Source organism: Scyliorhinus canicula, chromosome 18 (genome assembly GCF_902713615.1).
Source record: "Scyliorhinus canicula chromosome 18, sScyCan1.1, whole genome shotgun sequence".
Taxonomy (NCBI): domain Eukaryota; kingdom Metazoa; phylum Chordata; class Chondrichthyes; order Carcharhiniformes; family Scyliorhinidae; genus Scyliorhinus; species Scyliorhinus canicula.
In genome coordinates, this window is record NC_052163.1 from 75,744,154 (window position 1) to 75,762,086 (window position 17,933).

At 49.2% G+C, this 17,933-nt stretch overlaps 1 protein-coding gene across 3 annotated transcripts in view; it reads left to right on the top strand.

Moving 5' to 3' along the window:
- The window catches only part of LOC119952858 (calcium homeostasis endoplasmic reticulum protein), a 142,838-nt gene that overhangs the window by 20,472 nt on the left and 104,433 nt on the right, over window positions 1-17,933 (top strand). The window lies entirely within an intron of this gene.

Sequence of the window (17,933 nt, forward strand, 5' to 3'; positions counted from 1 at the left end):
ATTGAGCAGTCTCCGCACATTCGTGTTGAGCTGCCGCCCCTTGACAAATCCTGTCTGATCTTCATGAATTACCTCTTGCACACAATCCTCTATCCTGGTAGCCAGGATCTTCGGCAGCAACTTAGCGTCTACGTTAAGGAGGGAGATAGGCCTATATGATCCGCACTGCAAGGGGTCCTTATCCCGTTTTAGGATCAAAGAGATCAGTGCCCGCGACATCGTCGGGGGCAAAGCCCCCCCCCCCCCCCCAACGCCTCATTGAAAGTTCGCACCAGCAGGGGACCCACCAGGTCCGCATATTGTTTGTAAAATTCTGCCGGGAACCCGTCCGGCCCCGGGGCCTTACCTAACTGCATTTGCCCGATCCCCCTGACTAGCTCCTCCAACTCTATCGGCGCCCCCAGCCCCTGTACCAGCCTCTCTTGAACCCTTGGGAAACATAGCCTGTTCATGAAGCTCTCCATCCCCTCTCTCCCCCTCGGAGGTTCCGACTGGTACAATCCCTCGTAAAAGTCCCTAAAGACCCCGTTTACTTCTTTCCCCTTCTGCACTATATTTCCACCCCCATCCTTCACTCCCCCAATTTCCCTAGCCTCATCTCGCCTACGGAGCTGATGCGCCAACATCCTGCTCGCCTTCTCTCCATACTCATATACCGCGCCTTGCGCCCTCCTCCACTGTGTCTCCGCCTTTCTGGTGGTCAACAAGTCAAAATTGGCCTGTAACCTGCGCCATTCTCCCAGCAACCCTTCCTCCGGTGCCTCCGCACATCTCCTGTCCACCTCCAGAAACTCTCCCACCAGTCTCTCCCTCTCCTTCCTTTCCCTGTGGGCCCAGATGGAGATCAGCTCCCCCCGGATCACTGCTTTCAGAGCCTCCCAGACCATCCCCACCTGGACCTCCCCCGTATCATTGGTATCCAGATACCCCTCAATGCTTCTCCGAACCCTCTTACACACCTCCTCCTCCGCCAGCATCCCCACATCCAGGCGCCAGAGCGGGCGCTGGTCCCGCGCCTCTCCCATCTCCAGATCAACCCAGTGCGGGGCATGGTCCGAAATTGCTATGGCCGAATACTCGGCATCCTGCACCCTCGGAATCAATCCCCTGCTCAGGACAAAAAAGTCTATCCGGGAATAAACCCTATGGACGTGAGAGAAAAAGGAATACTCCCGCGCTCTCGGTCTCCCAAACCTCCAGGGATCCACCCCTCCCATCTGGTCCATGTATCCCCTCAGCACTTTGGCCGCCGCCGGTCTCCTACCCGTCTTTGAACTGGACCGGTCCAGTGTGGGATCCAGCACTGTGTTCAAATCTCCCCCCATGATCAGCCCCCCTGCCTCCAGGTCCGGGATGCGGCCCAACAATAGCCTCATGAAGCCAGCATCATCCCAATTCGGGGCATATACGTTCGCCAGCACCACCTTCTCTCCCTGCAGCCTACCCCTCACCATGATATATCTGCCCTCCTTGTCCGACACCACCTCAGCCGCCTCAAACGCCACCCTCTTCCCCACTAGAATCACCACCCCCCTGTTCTTCGCATCCAATCCTGAATGATAAACCTGCCCCACCCACCCCTTCCTCAGACGGACCTGGTCCGCCACCTTCAGGTGGGTCTCCTGGAGCATAGCCACGTCCGCCTTCAACCCCCTTAGATGGGAGAACACCCTGGTTCTCTTAACCGGCCCGTTCAGCCCCCTCGCGTTCCAGGTAATCAGCCGGATCAGAGGGCAACCCGCCCCCCTCCCCCGCCGACTAGCCATAGCTTGGCAGATGTTCGCCCCAGGCCAGCACACCCCGCTCAACCCGTTCCCCATGGCGATAGCGCCTCTCCTCTTCCCCCCCGGCCCCCACCGCAAGCTCCACCCCCCTGCCCCGCAGCGCGGGAAACCAGAGGAAAGCCCGCGCTTTCACACTGCCACACCCCACCCTTCTGACGCAGTTCCCCAAAATCCAGTTTCCCCATAATCCCCAGCCCCGTACAGAAGAGAACATATAGAACACAAACCCCCAACACTCCCCACCTAACCCACAACCATGCCCAACAAACAAACCCACCCGTAAACAGAGCAAACAGAAAACCAGCATACATAACACACATGTCGAAGTTAAAAAAGTTGAAACAGGTCCCAAGCAGCTTGGTCATAGTTGCATTCATGGAGTCCAGCAGCTCAGCCTTCAACTCAGCAAAACAACGTAGAAGCGAGGCCTGTTGCTCCTGCGCCCACTTCCACCAGTCCTCGGGTGTTGTGCCGACCGCCATTTTGTTTTTCTTCCCCCTTTTTTTTGGGAGTTACTGCAGCCTTTTTCACCATATAGTGTGGGGCAAGTTCTTCCAGGCACCTTCCCCCACCGGGATGCGTAGAAACAGCGCCGTTTGGGGCCCTCGAAACGGCCCAAAAGTCCCTAAATAGCGGGAGCTGCCGAACGTGCGGCTTAGCTCCGCATAGCCGCAACTGGAAGTCAGCTCCGTGACCCTTCTGACACCCATCCGTGGGTTATGACCCGCACTACTGAGTTTCTGCAGTGCATCTTGTAGATGGTATACAGGTTGTCAGTGGTGGAGGGAGTGAATGTTTGTGGATGGGGTGCCAATCAAGCAGTTGCTTTGTCCTGGTGGGTGTCAACCTTTAAAAAAAAAAAAAAAAAAATGATTATTAAAAATTTTCATAAAAACAAAGTTGTACTAAAGAACAAACCAGAGTTGCACAATAAACACAAAACAAGATTAGCAAGAAAATGCACTTGTTAATTTAACCCCAAAAAACTAAACTAAACTAAACCCTTGATAACTGAATGTAACTAGCTGTTTAAAAAAAGGAAATTAATGGCTGCCGTCTTAGGTAACACCCTTCTACCGACCCCCTAATGATGTACTTGACCTTCCTCAAATGAAAGAACAACATTACCCAACCAAGCCGAGGCACTGAGCGGAGTAGGAGACCTTCACCCAAGCAGAACTTGTCTCCGGGCTATCAATGAGGCAAAGGCGAGGACATTTGCCTTCATCCCTGTCTGGAACATTGAACCGGATCAGACGAAGCTGAGTACATGAGGATGTAGAGTTTTGTTTTTTCTTTTTCTTTTTAAAAATAAATTTAGAGTATCCAATTCATTTTTCCAATTAAGGGGCAATTTAGCGTGGCCAATCCACCTAGCCTGCACATCTTTTGGGTTGTGGGAAAGAAACCCATGCAAACACTGGGAGAATGTGCAAACTCCACTCGGACAGTGACCCAGAGCCGGGATTGAACCTGGGACCTCAGAGCCGTGAGGCAGCAGGGCTAACCCACTGTGCCACCGTGCTGCTCTATGAGGATGTAGAGTTGACCCTGTGAAGGGCCTTGCTCCTGACCTTATCATCCAGAATGAGACGCAACTCACCTTCCCATTTCACCGTCACCTCATTCAATGGAGCTGACTCCGCTGATAGAATCTGGCTGTATATGCACAAAATAGTCCCCTACCAAACCTGGCCAAAGACAAAATCCTCTTCAACAGGGAAGAGGGTGGTGCCAAGGAGAAAGAGGGAAAAGCCTTGCACAAAACATTGTGAATCTGGAAGTATCTGAAAAGACTGGAACAAGGCAGTAGAAATTTCTCCGACAGCACCTTAAAGCTGGCAAACTTTCCCTACACAAACAGGTCAACAAACCTCTCTAAGCCCTTCCCCTCCCATGACTTAAACGCGGAGTCCAAATCTGCTGGCAGAAAAAGGTGGTGGTTGTAGATGGGGACTAGCAAAGACATGGAACAGAGCTTAAAATGATGCCTGAACTGCTTCCAGATTCTCGGTGTGGACACCACTACCATTATTCAGGGAAAATCTTAGAGAGAAAGGCGGCAATGCAGTTACTATTGCATCAAGGCTAGAAACCTTGCAGGAGCTCGCTTCCATTTGACCCCATATGGAACCCGGATTGTTGAACCACCTCTCTTTAGTCAGATACCTACAGAAAAGGTGCCTGAAGATTGGAGCGTAGCGAATGTTGTGCCCTTATTAAGAAGGGCTGTAGGGATAAGCCCGGGAACTACCAACCGCTGAGTCTTACTTCTGTATTGGATAAGTTGTTAGAAGGCATTCTGAGGGACAGGATCTAAAGGCATTTAGACAGGCAAGGGCTAATTAGGGGAAGTCAGCATGGCTTTGTAAGGGGAAAGTCATATCTCACAAATTTGATTGAGTTTTTTGAAGGGATAACCAAGAAGGTAGATGAGGGCAATGCGGTCGACATGGACTTCAGCAAGGCCTTTGACAAGGTACCGCATGGTAGGTTGTTGCAAAAGGTTAAATCTCACGGAATCCAGGGCGAGGTAGCCAATTGGAGTCAAAATTGGCTTGGTGACCAAAGCCAAAGAGTGGTTGTGGAGGGTTGTTTTTCAAACTGGAGGCCTGTGACCAGCGGTGTGCCTCAGGGATAGGTGCTGGGCCCACTGTTATTTGTGATTATATATAAATGATTTGGATGAGAATGTAGGAGGCATGGTTAGTAAGTTTGCAGGTGACACCAAGATTGGTGGCATAGTGGATCGTGTAGAAGGTTATGTAAGATTGCAACAGGATCTTGACCAATTGGGACAGTGGGCCGATGAATGGCACATAAATATGAGGTGATGCATTTTGGTAGATCAAATCAGGGCAGGACCTATTCAGTTAATGACAGTCACAGAACAAAGAGATTTAGGAATACAGGTTTGTAGCTCCTTGAAGGTGGAGTCACAAGTTGACAGGGTGGTGAAGATGGCATTCGGCATGCTAGGATTTATTCGTTGGAATATTGGATACAGGAGTTGGGACGTCGTGTTGAAGTTGTAGAAGACATTGGTAAGACCACACATGGATTACTGTGTTCAGTTCTGGTCACCACATTATCGGAAGAATATCGTTAAACTAGAAAGTGTGCAGAAGAGATTTACGAGGATGCTACCAGGACTTGATGGCCTGAGTTATAAGGAGAGGCTGGATAGGTTGGAACCTTTTTCCCTGGCGCGTAGGAGGCTTAGGGATGATCTTATAGAGGTGATAAAATAATGAGGAACACCGATAAGGTAGATAGTCAATATCTTTTCCCAAAGGTAGAGGAGTCTAGAACTAGAGGGTATAGGTTTAAGACGAGAGGAGAGAGATACAAAAGAGACCAGAGGGGAAATTTCTTCACATACAGGGTGGTGAGCATCTGGAACGGGCTGCCAGAGGCAGTGGTAGAGGCGAGTACAATTTTGTCCTTTAAAAAGCAGATACACAGTTACATGGGCAGCGTGGGTATTAAGGGATATGGGCCAAATGCAGGCAAGTGGGACTAGCTTAGTGACAGAAATTGGGTGGCATGGACCAGAAGGGCCGATGGGCACGTTTCCATGCTGTAAACACCTATGACTCTATGAATATTGGCTGCCCAATAATAAATTGGGTAAAGCCAAGCCTGACTGCCTATCTCGCTGGAGCAAAGCCCCACAGATTCTTAACCCCCCAAATAAATGAGGACACTAATTTATTAACTTTGACAAAGAAGGACCTGGGGAGAAATATGGAGAGACATTGAAAAATAAATAAAAATCTCAGGAGCACATTGATTTTAATAGTCTGAACCCTGACCACCAAGGAAAGGGAGAGGTTGTCCCACGTCAGTAAATCGGATTTGACACCATTAACCAGTTGAATATAATTTAATTTATGAATAGTGGGCCACCCAGATAACGAATGCTAGTCCTGGTGAAGCAAAAAGGTAACATCCCCAGATGGGCTCTCCTCCATGGGGGTTAACCGGGAAGCATTCGCGCTTATCCAAGTTCACCTTGTACTCCGAGAAGGAGCCAAAACTCACAACCAGCTCAATTATCTCATCCATGGTGGATACTAGGTCCATAATGCAGGTCATCTGCATACAGGAACACCCTATGTTCCACCTCTCCCTGATTTATCCCCCTTCACTTAACAGAAGATTTCAGCGCTATGGCGAGCGGTCCTGTTGTCAAAGCAAACCGGTGCAGAGACAATCGACATCTCTGCCTTGTGCTCTTATTCCGTGAGAAGTAACTAGCATTCATGCAAACACTAGCAGTGGGGGCCTTACACAGAAAACAAATCCAGAGAGGGGTGTTTGGGACACTATCAAAATGAATAAAGAACAAAGAAAATTACAGCACAGGAACAGGCCCTTCGGCCCTCCCAACCTGCGCCGATCCAGATCCTTTATCTAAACCTGTCTCCTATTTTCCAAGGTTTACTTCCCTCTGTTCCCGCCCGTTCATATACCTGTCTAGATGCCTCTTAAATGATGCTATCGTGCCCACCTCTACCACCTCCGCTGGTAAAGCGTTCCAGGCACCCACCACCCTCTGCGTAAAAAAACTTTCCACGCACATCTCCCTTAAACTTTCCCCCTCTCGCCTTGAAATCGTGACCCATTGTAACTGACACCCCCACTCTTGGGAAAAGCTTGTTGCTATCCACCCTGTCCATACCTCTCATAATTTTGAGGACCTCAATCAGGTCCCCCCTCAACCTCCGTCTTTCCAACGAAAACAATCCTTATCTACTCGACCTTTCTTCATAGCTAGCACCCTCCATACCAGGCAACATCCTGGTGAACCTCCTCTGCACCCTCTCCAAAGCATCCACATCCTTCTGGTAATGTGGCGACCAAAACTGCACGCAGTATTCCAAATGTGGCCGAACCAAAGTCCTATACAACTGTAACATGACCTGCTAACTCTTGTACTCAATACCCCGTCGGATGAAGGCAAGCATGCTGTATGCCTTCTTGACCACTCTATCAACCTGCGTTGCCACCTTCAGGGTACAATGGATCTGAACTCCCAGATCTCTCTGTACATCAATTTTCCCCAAGACCCTTCCATTGACCATATAGTCCGCTCTTGAATTTGATCTTCCAAAATGCATCACCTCGCATTTGCCTGGATTGAACTCCATCTGCCATTTCTCTGCCCAACTCTCCAATCTATCTATATTTTGTTGTATTCTCTGACAGTCCTCCTCGCTATCTGCAACTCCACCAATCTTAGTGGGGGTAGAGGTCGGTGGGACCCTATAGTGACTATTTTTGGGGTATCAGAAATGCCGGAGCTGATAGACAGGAGGAAGGTCGACGTTGTGGCCATCACTTCTCTTGTTGTCCAACGAAGGATTCTGTTGGAATGGCGGTCGACAATGCCACCGGTTGTGGCAGCCTGGCTGGGGGACCTGTACGACTTTCTCCAGCTGGAAAAGATCAAGTTTGAATTGAGGGGTCAACGGAGGGCTTTGAGACAAGGTGGGGACTGTTCATGACCATGTTTGAGGAATTGTTAATTGCAGGGGGTGGGGGGGGGGAGGTTGAAAATGGGGACAATCTTGTACATATTGAGGTGTGGAGAATAGAGTACCCAATTATTTGTTTCCAAATAAGTGCCAATTTAACGTGCCCAATCCATCTACCCTGCACATCTTTGGGTTGTGGGGGTGAAACTCATGCAGACATGGGGAGAATATGCAAACACCACATGGACAGTGACCCGGGATCAAACCCGGGTCCTCGGTGTCGCGAGGCAGCATTGCTGACCACTGCACTGCTGTGCCGCCCAGGTGTGGCGAATATTTTTTGATTTATCTCTGTTTTTGTACTTTTCAATATGTTTGGAATAAAGTACATTTTTTAAAAAAGTAAACAAATCCAGGATATCAACTTTGTTCAAATCCAAACCTCCCAAGAATCTCGGAGATATTCCCACTCCAATTCATCAAACGCCTTTTCGGCACCTCGGAGGGGGAGAGGACAACATTTAGCAGACAACATATAATGGCCAATAATTGGCAACCCTTAATGAAGCCTAGCGGGTCTTCTGAGATCACCCCTGGGAGGCAGGGCTCCAACCGCAGTGCCAGAACTTTGGCAAGTAGCTTAACATTCGCATTTCAAAGTGAAATAGGTTGATACGACCCACACTCTGTTGGGTCTTTGTGTTTCTTGAGGCTTAAGATGGTAGAGGCCTGCGTAAAGGTAGAGGGCAGCAAACCCCCTGATAATAAATCATTAAACATATCCGGAATTAGGGTACCAATTGTTCCGCAAACTTCCTATAAAATTATTTTTTAAAAACTATTTTAGTCAAGGCATTTTCACATAAACAAACAAAAGCAGAAGAACAACCAAACATTATAAATAATCCTCACCCACTCACCCCCCTGCTTCCCGAATACCACCCCCACCTCATCTCCTGCCTTCCCTATATTAATCCCCTTAACCCCCCCACAAGCTGACCCTACAAACCCATCCACCGGCCCCCTGAAACCAAACTTGACCTTCTCCAGCCTCAGGAATTCCGCCAGGTCGCTCACCCACACCCCTGCTTCTGGCGGCTCCGAGTCCCGCCAACCGAGCAAAATCTGTCTCCGGACTCTCGGGGAGGCAAAGGCCAAAACATTGGCCTCTCTCACCCCCTGGACTTCCGGATCTTCCGACACCCCGAATATCGTCAGCTCTGGACTCGCGACCACTTTCAGCACATCGGACATTATGCCCGCGAACCTTGAGGAAATGAACAAAAGGGAATGGCATTGAAGCATTGTGGGTAGTCAGACTAAGTCAGGAGTATCATGGTGAGGGGGATGGGTGATCACAGGGGCCTCAGGCAAAAGGAATGTGAGGGCAGCCTATTGGGACCAGTAATTGCTAAGATTACCTTATATGGCTAGGTTAAGGAATGTAAGGGAACCTACAGAAACTCTACGATTGCCAAGTTACCTTATTTGGTCATGATGTGGAGATGCCGACGTTGGACTGGGGTGAGCACAGTAAGAAGTCTTACAACACCAGGTTAAAGTCCAACAGGTTTGTTTCAAACACGAGCTTTCGGAGCACTGCTCCTTCCTCAGGTGAATGGAGAGGTATGTTCCAGAAACATTTATATAGACAAAGTCCGAGATGCTGGACAATGCTTGGAATGCGAGCATTAGCAGGTAATCAAATCGTTACAGATCCAGAGAGGGGGATAATCACAGGTTAAAGAGGTGTGAATTGTCTCAAGCCAGAACAGTTGGTAGGATTTTGCAAGTCCAGGCCAGATGTTGGGGGGGTGGATGTAATGCGACATGAATCCAAGATCCCGGTTGAGGCCGCAGTCATGCGAGCGGAACTTAGCTATAAGTTTTCGCTCAGCAATTCTGTGTTGTCGCGTGTCCTGAAGACCGCCTTGGAGAATGCTTACTCGGAGATCAGAGGCTGAATGCCCCTGACTGCTGAAGTGTTCCCCAACTGGAAGGGAACATTCCTGCCTGGTGATTGTCGCACGATGCCACGAGCAAAAACTTATAGCTAAATTCCGCACGCATGAGTGCGGCCTCAACTGGGATCTTGGATTCGTGTCGCATTACATCCACCCCCCCACCATCTGGCCTGGACTTGCAAAATCCTACCAACTGTTCTGGCTTGAGACAATTCACACCTCTTTAACCTGTGATTATCCCTCTCTCTGGATTTTTTTAATACCAATGTATATGAGAGGAAGTCTTTTTGTTTTGTGACTCACTCAGTGGGGACTCTACAAGACCCGGACAGAGTGAGTTGACTAGCAAGACGCGCAATTAAACTAAAGTGTTTACCTACAATCCGACTTGGTATATTTACTGAGACCAGACTGTGGGCAAAAAGAACTCGAATTTTCAACCTCTGCCAGAACCCCTTCAGCCTTGTATACGCCCCGACCTTGTGGACGTGAATCCCGGAACTCCACACCTATTCTCTCCCCCCTCAAAGAACCTACTCCTCCTCGCCACTGTCATATGTGCCCCATGCATTACTTTGAGCTGGGTGAGTCTTAACCTCACACACAACGAGAACAAATTCACCCTACGCAAGGCCTCTGCCCATGTCACGGCACCCATCTCCCTTCCCAGTTCCTCCTGTCGCTTGCGCTTTATGTACCCCAACAGGACCCCCTCCCAATCCATCAACTCCTTATAGACATCGCCTCCCCATCTCGTCCTTTAAGCGCACCTTGTCTTGCAACCACAGGGGGCAGCATCTTAGGAAAGGATGGCACCTCTCTCCTTCTGAAGTCCCGGACTTGCAGGTACCTAAAACCGTTCCCCTTGGCAACTCGTACTCTTCCTCCTGGTCCTCCAAACTTTGCAAATTTCCTCCCATGAACAGATCATCAAATTGCTCAAACCCCACCTGCCGCCATCCCAGAAACCTCACATCCAACCCCCATTGGCGCAAACCTATGGTTGATGCAGATTGGTGCCCACGCCGAGGCACCCTCCAGTCCCAAATTCTGCCTCCACTGCCTTAGCCCACACCGAGGCACCCTCCAGTCCCAAATTCTGCCTCCACCCTTAGAGCCAACACCACCACTGGGCTCACGGAGTACCTGGCCAATGAGAATGGGAGAAGCGCCAACAAGGAAGCCCTTAAACATGTTCCGCTGCACGATGCCGCCTCCATCCTTTCCCACACCAACCCCTCCGCACGACCCATTTACTAACCAGAGCGATATTCCCGCCCAATAGTAATTCTTCATGTTCGGCAGTGCCGCCACCCTCTCGCCTCTTCACCACTTGCTCCCACTCCAGGAAAGCTTCCAGTTCCTCAACGCCCTCAGTGCCATCGCCATGGGGAAGAGCAGACGGGGAGAGCGGACACCCCTGCCTCGTTTCCCGGTGCAGACCAAAATATCCCAGACTCGCTCTGTTCGTCTGCGCACACAGGACCAGCGTCTTATACTGCAGCCGGACCCAATCTACAAACTCCTGCCCAAATTACCCCAACACCATCAGCAGGTACTCCCCCTCTACCCAGTCAAACACTTTCTCCGTGTTCATCGCTCACCTCCTGCTGTTCCAAAGTCGTCATGATTACATGAAGTAGCTTCCTCACATTCGCCGTCAACTGCCTCCCCTTCTTAAACCCCGTTTGATCCTCGCCTGTCACCCCTCGGGATGCTGTCCTCGATTGCGGGCAACACCTCGAGGACAACACCATCACCAACAGCTTGACGTCTACATTCAGTAATGAGATCGAACGGCACGACCCATACTGCTCCATGTTCTTATCCTTCTTTAATATCGGGGAGATGGAAGCCTGGGACAATGTAGGAGATGGGGTCCCCCCTCTGCCTTGCTTTATTATACACCCTCGCCAACAGTGGCCCCAGGTCTGCCCCAAAAGTTTTGTAAACCTCCACTGGAGACCCATCTGGGCCTGGGGCCTTCTTTGCCCACTTCGCCCCCCCATACTTTCCATCACCTCCATCAACCCAATGGGAGCACCCAGCTCCTGAACCAGCTCCTCCTTTGTTGTGGGACTTGTATAACCTTGTATAAAATGCCACAAACACGCCATTCACCCCCTCCGGGTCCATCACCACCTTACCCTTATCCCTCACTCTGCCAACCTCCCTCACCACCTCTTGTTTCCTCAGCTGGCGGGCCAATATCCTGCTCGCCTTCTCCCCATACTCGTATGCTGCCCCTCCGTAACTGTCCCACTGCTTCGACACTAACCCAAACTCCAACTGGAGCCTCTGTCTCCTTCTTTCGCCCTGCCTCCTGTGCCTCCGAATACCTCCTGTCCACTCTCAAAATCTCGTCCACCAGCCTTGCCATCTCCGCCCGCTTTGCTTTCGCCCTATGCGCCAAATTGAAATGAACTCCCCCCTAACCACAGCCTTGAGCGTGCGCTTCAGCTCCTTCGCCATTGCCAACATCATCGAGGACTTGGGACTTGACCGGTCTAAGTTCGGTTGTATAACTGAACGGGCAGCATGGTAATGCAGTAAGTTAGCACTGTTGCATCACAGCGCCAGGGTCCCAGGTTTGAGTTCCAGCTTGGGTCACTGTTTGTGCAGAGTCTGCACTTTCTCCCTGAAACACTACATTTTGGGGCATAGGCATTTACCAGAACCAGCAACATCCCCTATTCACCACCTCCTCCTCCTCCACCCCCTGCCCCCTCCCAACTGCACCACACTAACCTCACCCTTGTCAGCAACCCTCACCTCCCCCCTCAAACAAAGAACCAGCCCCATCTCTTCTTCCTCCCTCCCCCCCCCCCCCCCCCCCCCCCCCCCGACGCCTGCCTCCTGCAACCCCTCACTTCACTACCGTTAATTAGCCCGCTCAGTTAGCATGGTGACCCCCCCCCACCCTAGGCCTCCAACCTCTCTCCACCCCCAGTTCCCCTCCACCAACCATACACCCCTAAAGAGTAACACTCACTATCTTGAAAGAACCTGCCCGCCAAACAATCCAGCATCAAAGACTTTATAGAACACACAAACGGCTCCAAATGTCCTCACACTCCTCCCAGTCCATCGTCCCTCACACACACCTGGCGTGCCAAAATAGCACTGTCGCTTCTGAAAAGTAACCCACAGGCGGGCTGGGTACAATACTCCAAACTTCATCCCCTTTTTAAAGAGGGCAGCTGCAATCCGATTAAACCCGGCCCTCCTCTTCGCCAGTAATGCTCCCAAGTACTGGTACACCCGCAGCTCGTTCCCTTCCCAGGTACATTTCCTGGTCTGCCTTGCTCATCGCAGGATCTTCTCCTTGCCCAGAAAGCGGTACAACCACACTACCATCGCCCTCAGTGGTTCATCCGGTTGCAGCCTCCTCATCAGCGCCCTGTACGTTGGGTCGACCGCCAGGGGCTGGTCAAAGGCTTGCTCCCCCATCAATTTCTCCAGCATCTTTGCCACGTACACACCAGCCTCCGCTTCTTCAATCCCTTCAGACATCCCAACAATCCTGAGGTTTAGCCTCCTGGAGCGATTCTCCACCTTCTCCCACAGTCTCTTCTGGTTCTCCCGCATCACTCCCATCTCCGCCATCAACAAGGCCGACTGCTCCTCGTGCTCCCCCACCGCCTCCTCCATTTTCTGGATCCCCAGGCGGTGGTACTCCTGCTTCTGCTCCACTCATTTGATCCCTGACTTAATTGGTTCCATCACCTTGGCTAGGTCTTCCAGGGCCTCTTTCCTCTGCTGCTGAAACTTTTCATTGAGGAAGTCTATTAACTGTGTCGTCGATCACTGGGCAGGCAGAGCAGCCCCCTTTCCTTCTGCCATCTTATCCTGTGGCGCACCACGAAGATTCTCTTGCCCCAGCAGCTTTTTCCTTTTTGCACCACTCCTAGTCTGTGGATCCATCCACCAGTCAAACCAGAGGAGTAAAAGCTGTCGGGAGCTTTACCTGTCTGCATCAACCCAATGCATTTCAGAATTTCCTCTGGGCCCAACGGGGATTCCAAATCCTCGCGTCTCTCTCCCTCCACAGCTGGGACCCCCCACCCCGAGGACCACCTCAGTGACTTCCCACAATGCAGAAGGTGAGATTGACTCACTTTTTAATTAAATTTAATATATTCCTCAATGGCGGTGGACATGCGTTCATAGAATCTCTTGTCTGTTAATAATGCCCTATCCAATCTCCATGGTCTGAAATCACAATTGCTGAGTAAACTACCACCAAAGGGAGGAGAGATCTATCCACCACAAAAATGTCGATACATATCCACTGATCTCCACGCCCCCCCCCCCCCCCCCCCCCCCCCCCGTTCCATGGAAAACAACAAAGCCCTGGCCACCCCTGATGGAGTCAGAGATTTGGACTTGGACTGATCCAGAACACAATTTAAGTCACCAGCCAAAATAAACTGATGCTAATCCAAATCAGGAATGGAGGCCAACAGCTTAGTAATAAAATCCGTATTATCCTAGTTTGGAGCATAGATATTAACCAGAACCACCGAAGCGCCTGCCAAAGAGCAACAGTCAATAACATGTCGACTATTGGGGTCAGCCAAGATCTTTGCGACAGAAAATGGAACCCGTTTAATGATTAATATTGTCCCACTCTGAGCCCTGCCATCAAAGCCCATTTGAAAAACCTGTCCCACCCAACCGATCCTCAACATTGTCTGGTCTCTGATCCGCAAGCGAGTCTGTTGCAGAAACACCACGTTGGAATTTAAACACTAAAGGCCAGAAAATACTCTGGACCTGTTCACTGGGCCATTCAACCCCCTGACATTCCAGGTGACCAAACGAATTGTGGGCCTCCCACCCCCCTTCAATGGAGTCAGCCATTTCCAACAGGAGAGATTATCCAACAGATACATAGAAGGTACAGCAACTGTGCCCAAACCCACTCACCAGATTAAACGAAGAAAAATCTGCAGCCGCCCTTCGCAAACTACCCCCACTCCTCTCTTGTTGTTGCCTTCAGTCACTGCCACACCTGAATATGCCTACAGAAAGCAGCAAGGCGGCTTGCTGAAACATACTGCTACGAGACATAAACAAAACGAAAACACTCAGCTCATCAACCAAAACAGAACTATAATGAGCTGCAGTCAACCCATCGACATTGCTCCCGTTAGCTAACTCTTTGACTAGCAGGGCTCCACCTAGAATGAAGAAAAATTATTACAAAACCAGTATTAAAAACCCCATAAAATGTTGTACTGCAACAGGGAGCTATATATTTTCTTAACAATTAGGACAGAACCCCACATAAAATTAACCCCAAACTGAAGCCCAAACTAAAAAAAAATTCAACCCCAATAAGAACAGGAAAAATGAACATGGAATCCCAACAATTCAACAAGCCTATCCCAATACCCCAAAAACTGAAACATACCACACCCAACCAATGCTTCTTTACAAAGAATGTCCACGTCCCTCGACGCATCAAAATAATAGTCCTTAAAGTCACCCTTGGCCGCACGGGGTATACCACACCAAAGTGGACTCCACGTTTGTACAGGATGACCGCGTCTTTGTTCAACACAGCCCTCTTCGCCAGCTCTGCTCTCACATCCTGCTGGAACCTGATGGCGTGGCCTTCCTATTTGTAGTGCAATGCTTCCTTGCCCATTTTGGGACCCGCTCCTTTTCTTTGAAGCTACAAAACTTCACGATTACTGCTCGTGGTGGTTCCTCAGGGTGAGGCTCGGTCCAACTCAGGAGGAGATGTGAAACCACCCTCCCCCATCATCTTCCCAAACATCCCTATTATGCATTTTCTTTTATTCCCTTTTCTTCCCATGTACTTAATGATCTGTTGAGCTACTCGCAGAAAAATACTTTTCATTGTACCTCGGTACACGTGACAATAAACAAATCCAAATCCAATCTCCGCAAAATATTCTGTGGGAGATGGACCTTCCATTCCCTCCAACAGCACCACAAGGCAGACATTTTGTCTCCTGGAACGAGTCTCCAAATCATTCACCTTGGCTTTCAGCGATTTATTCGCTTCGGTCACCAGAGACACCTCTGCTTCCAGAGAGGTAATCTGATCACTATACCTTGAAAGGACTAAGTCCATGACTTTTAGGGTTTTCTCCAAAGCCATTTGGATGGGAGCCAAAGCCTCTTCCATCGATTTGCAGAGGTCCCCTGACACAACACACCAGCATTTGACACATTCTGTCGTCAAGGTGCTCATAAATATCACGGCTATTAGTGGAGGCATGAGCCCCAGAGGCTGCCTCCGTCATTTTCTCCCCTACCCTATCCAAGTAAGTGGGAGGTATTCCATCGCACTCCTGACTTATGCTTTATAGGTGGACAGGCTTTGGAGACCCGGGACGTGAGTTACTCAGCCTCTGACCTGCTCTTGTAGCCACAGTATTTATATGGCTCGTCCAGTTCAGTTTGTGATCAATGGTAGCCCCCAGAATGATAGTGGGGCATTCAGCAATAGTAAAGCCATTGAATCTCGTGAGGTGATTGTAGGAAATGGTCAATGCCTGACACTTGTATGTTGTGAACGAATTCTCAGTAATTTCAAAGCGCTTGGCAACCATAATTTGCACGAATATCGTTATTCCTTCTTCGTTACAGGGCTCAAATCCTGACCCACCTACCTGGGATAACCTTCGCACAGAGAACATTGGTCTAAGGTATCCCGCCGCCACCACCACCACCCTGAGGGCAACTCGGGATTGGCTCTAAATGCTGACCTTGCCAGCAACGGCCACTCTTATGATTTTATTTGGGGGTTGGCACATGCGCAGTGCTTAGCACTGGGAATGCAGCGCTAAGGACCCGGGTTCGAATCCCGGCCCTGGGTCATTGTCCGTGTGGAGTTTGCACATTCTCCCCGTGTCTGCGTGGGTTTCACCCCCACAACCAAAGATGTGCAGGTTAGGTGGATTTGCCACACCAAAATTGCCCTTAATTGGAAAAAGAAATAATTGGGTACTCTAAATTTAAAAAAATATATATTTTTTGACAGAAGATTGCTGTTTTTATGATGCGTTCGGTAGTACCAAATTGAACCATGCAAGGATCAAATACATTATATAAACAGTTCATTTGATTGTATCACTGTCATCGAGTGAGTGAGGAAAGTTGACCAGGATTCAATGATCTGAAATAGTGTCATTGCATTTTAAAAATTTTGAAGAGATGGAAAAGTTGCTTCTACAAATTAACCTATATGCTATCTCATTTAGTACTGGGCTCAGGACCATGTTATTATATTTGGGCTCAGGGCCACGCTGTGGAGCACTGGGCCAAGAAAATGACCCTATGTAAACTGAAAATGAAAGAGGTGGAAATGTTGCAGGTGATTATGGTGGGAGTGGGAGAATGGGGAATAAACAACACCGCTGTGTGAGGTACCTGTGTGGATCTATCCAATTTTTGAGATAAACGAGTTCATAAGCCTGGCATTGGAGGTGAATATTGAAGGGAAGTTCATTATTGAGATGTTTGACTTGATTTCGGCTGTCCTTGAGAAGAGCACTACTTTATTCAGCCTGATCTTGGGAGCTATTTTGAGCTGTCACGGGTAGAGTCTGGTAGCACTCATCAAGAGAGTCATTGGAGCAATGGAAGTAGGATTATTGGTTTGTGTTCATCTGCAACGATGGATATCAGAAAAGTATCTAGCTTGATTTTCAACTTGCTAAATCAGTTGTTAATGGTAACCACAGTAACCATAGGATTGCTCAGAACTAGTATATGAGGCTCTCCAACAAACCTGCGTGCCTCCTTGAGAAGTAAAGAGCATGTTATGTTGAGTTGATGGGTGATCCAACAGTTCTCTGGTTTTATTTAAGATTCCAGATCTGTCTACGGCATGGGGTGAAACATTTGTTTTATTGATTTTTTTTTTTGGTGAGACTTCCATCCCAAGTGGCCCTGGGAAAGAGATTAGAAACAAAACCTCGAAAGGTGGATGAAGCAGCTTTTACTCGCCTCACTCGCTGTCTGTAATGATATAGCAGATGGCATTGCAATGTCTGTATCAAGCATTTATGCTGCTGCATTGATGGATTCACCTGGGGATCTTTTGTGATCGATTTACTACCTGAAATAATTGGATAATCGGTGAATGATGGTGGTTTCCCTCACCTTCAGTGTTCTGGTTTGCATTGCCCAAAAGGATTACAAATGTTTTGTTTGTTGATGGCCCCAATTAATCTATGGTTGGTGATTTTGGTGGGTGTCAACCTCTACCTGAACCCAATTTTTTGGAGTGCACTTCGCAATTTGTTCATTCTTTCATTTGTATAGATCGAGTCTTTCATCACCATGAGATATTTCAAAACCAGTGAAGTACTGTGCATTTGACTTGTAGTCTCCATTGTAACGTAGGAGCAACAAGTTCACACACACCTAGATCCCACAGTCATCCAATGTGCTAAATGATTAGGCCGTCTGTCTCAGTGATGTTGTTTGAGGAATAAGCTGAGAGCCACTGGGAGATCTCCCTTGCTTTTCTTTGAACTGTTCCATCAGGTCTTCCAGTTTGGAACATGATTAAACGCTGAGGATTTTAAGAGTATGAGTGATGGGAACCGTAGGACTGTGACTGATGGGAACCATTTGAGATGCGTTAAGAGAATCATACAGAGGGCAGCACGGTGGCACAGTGGTTAGCATTGCTGCCTACGGCGCAGAGGACCTGGGTTCGA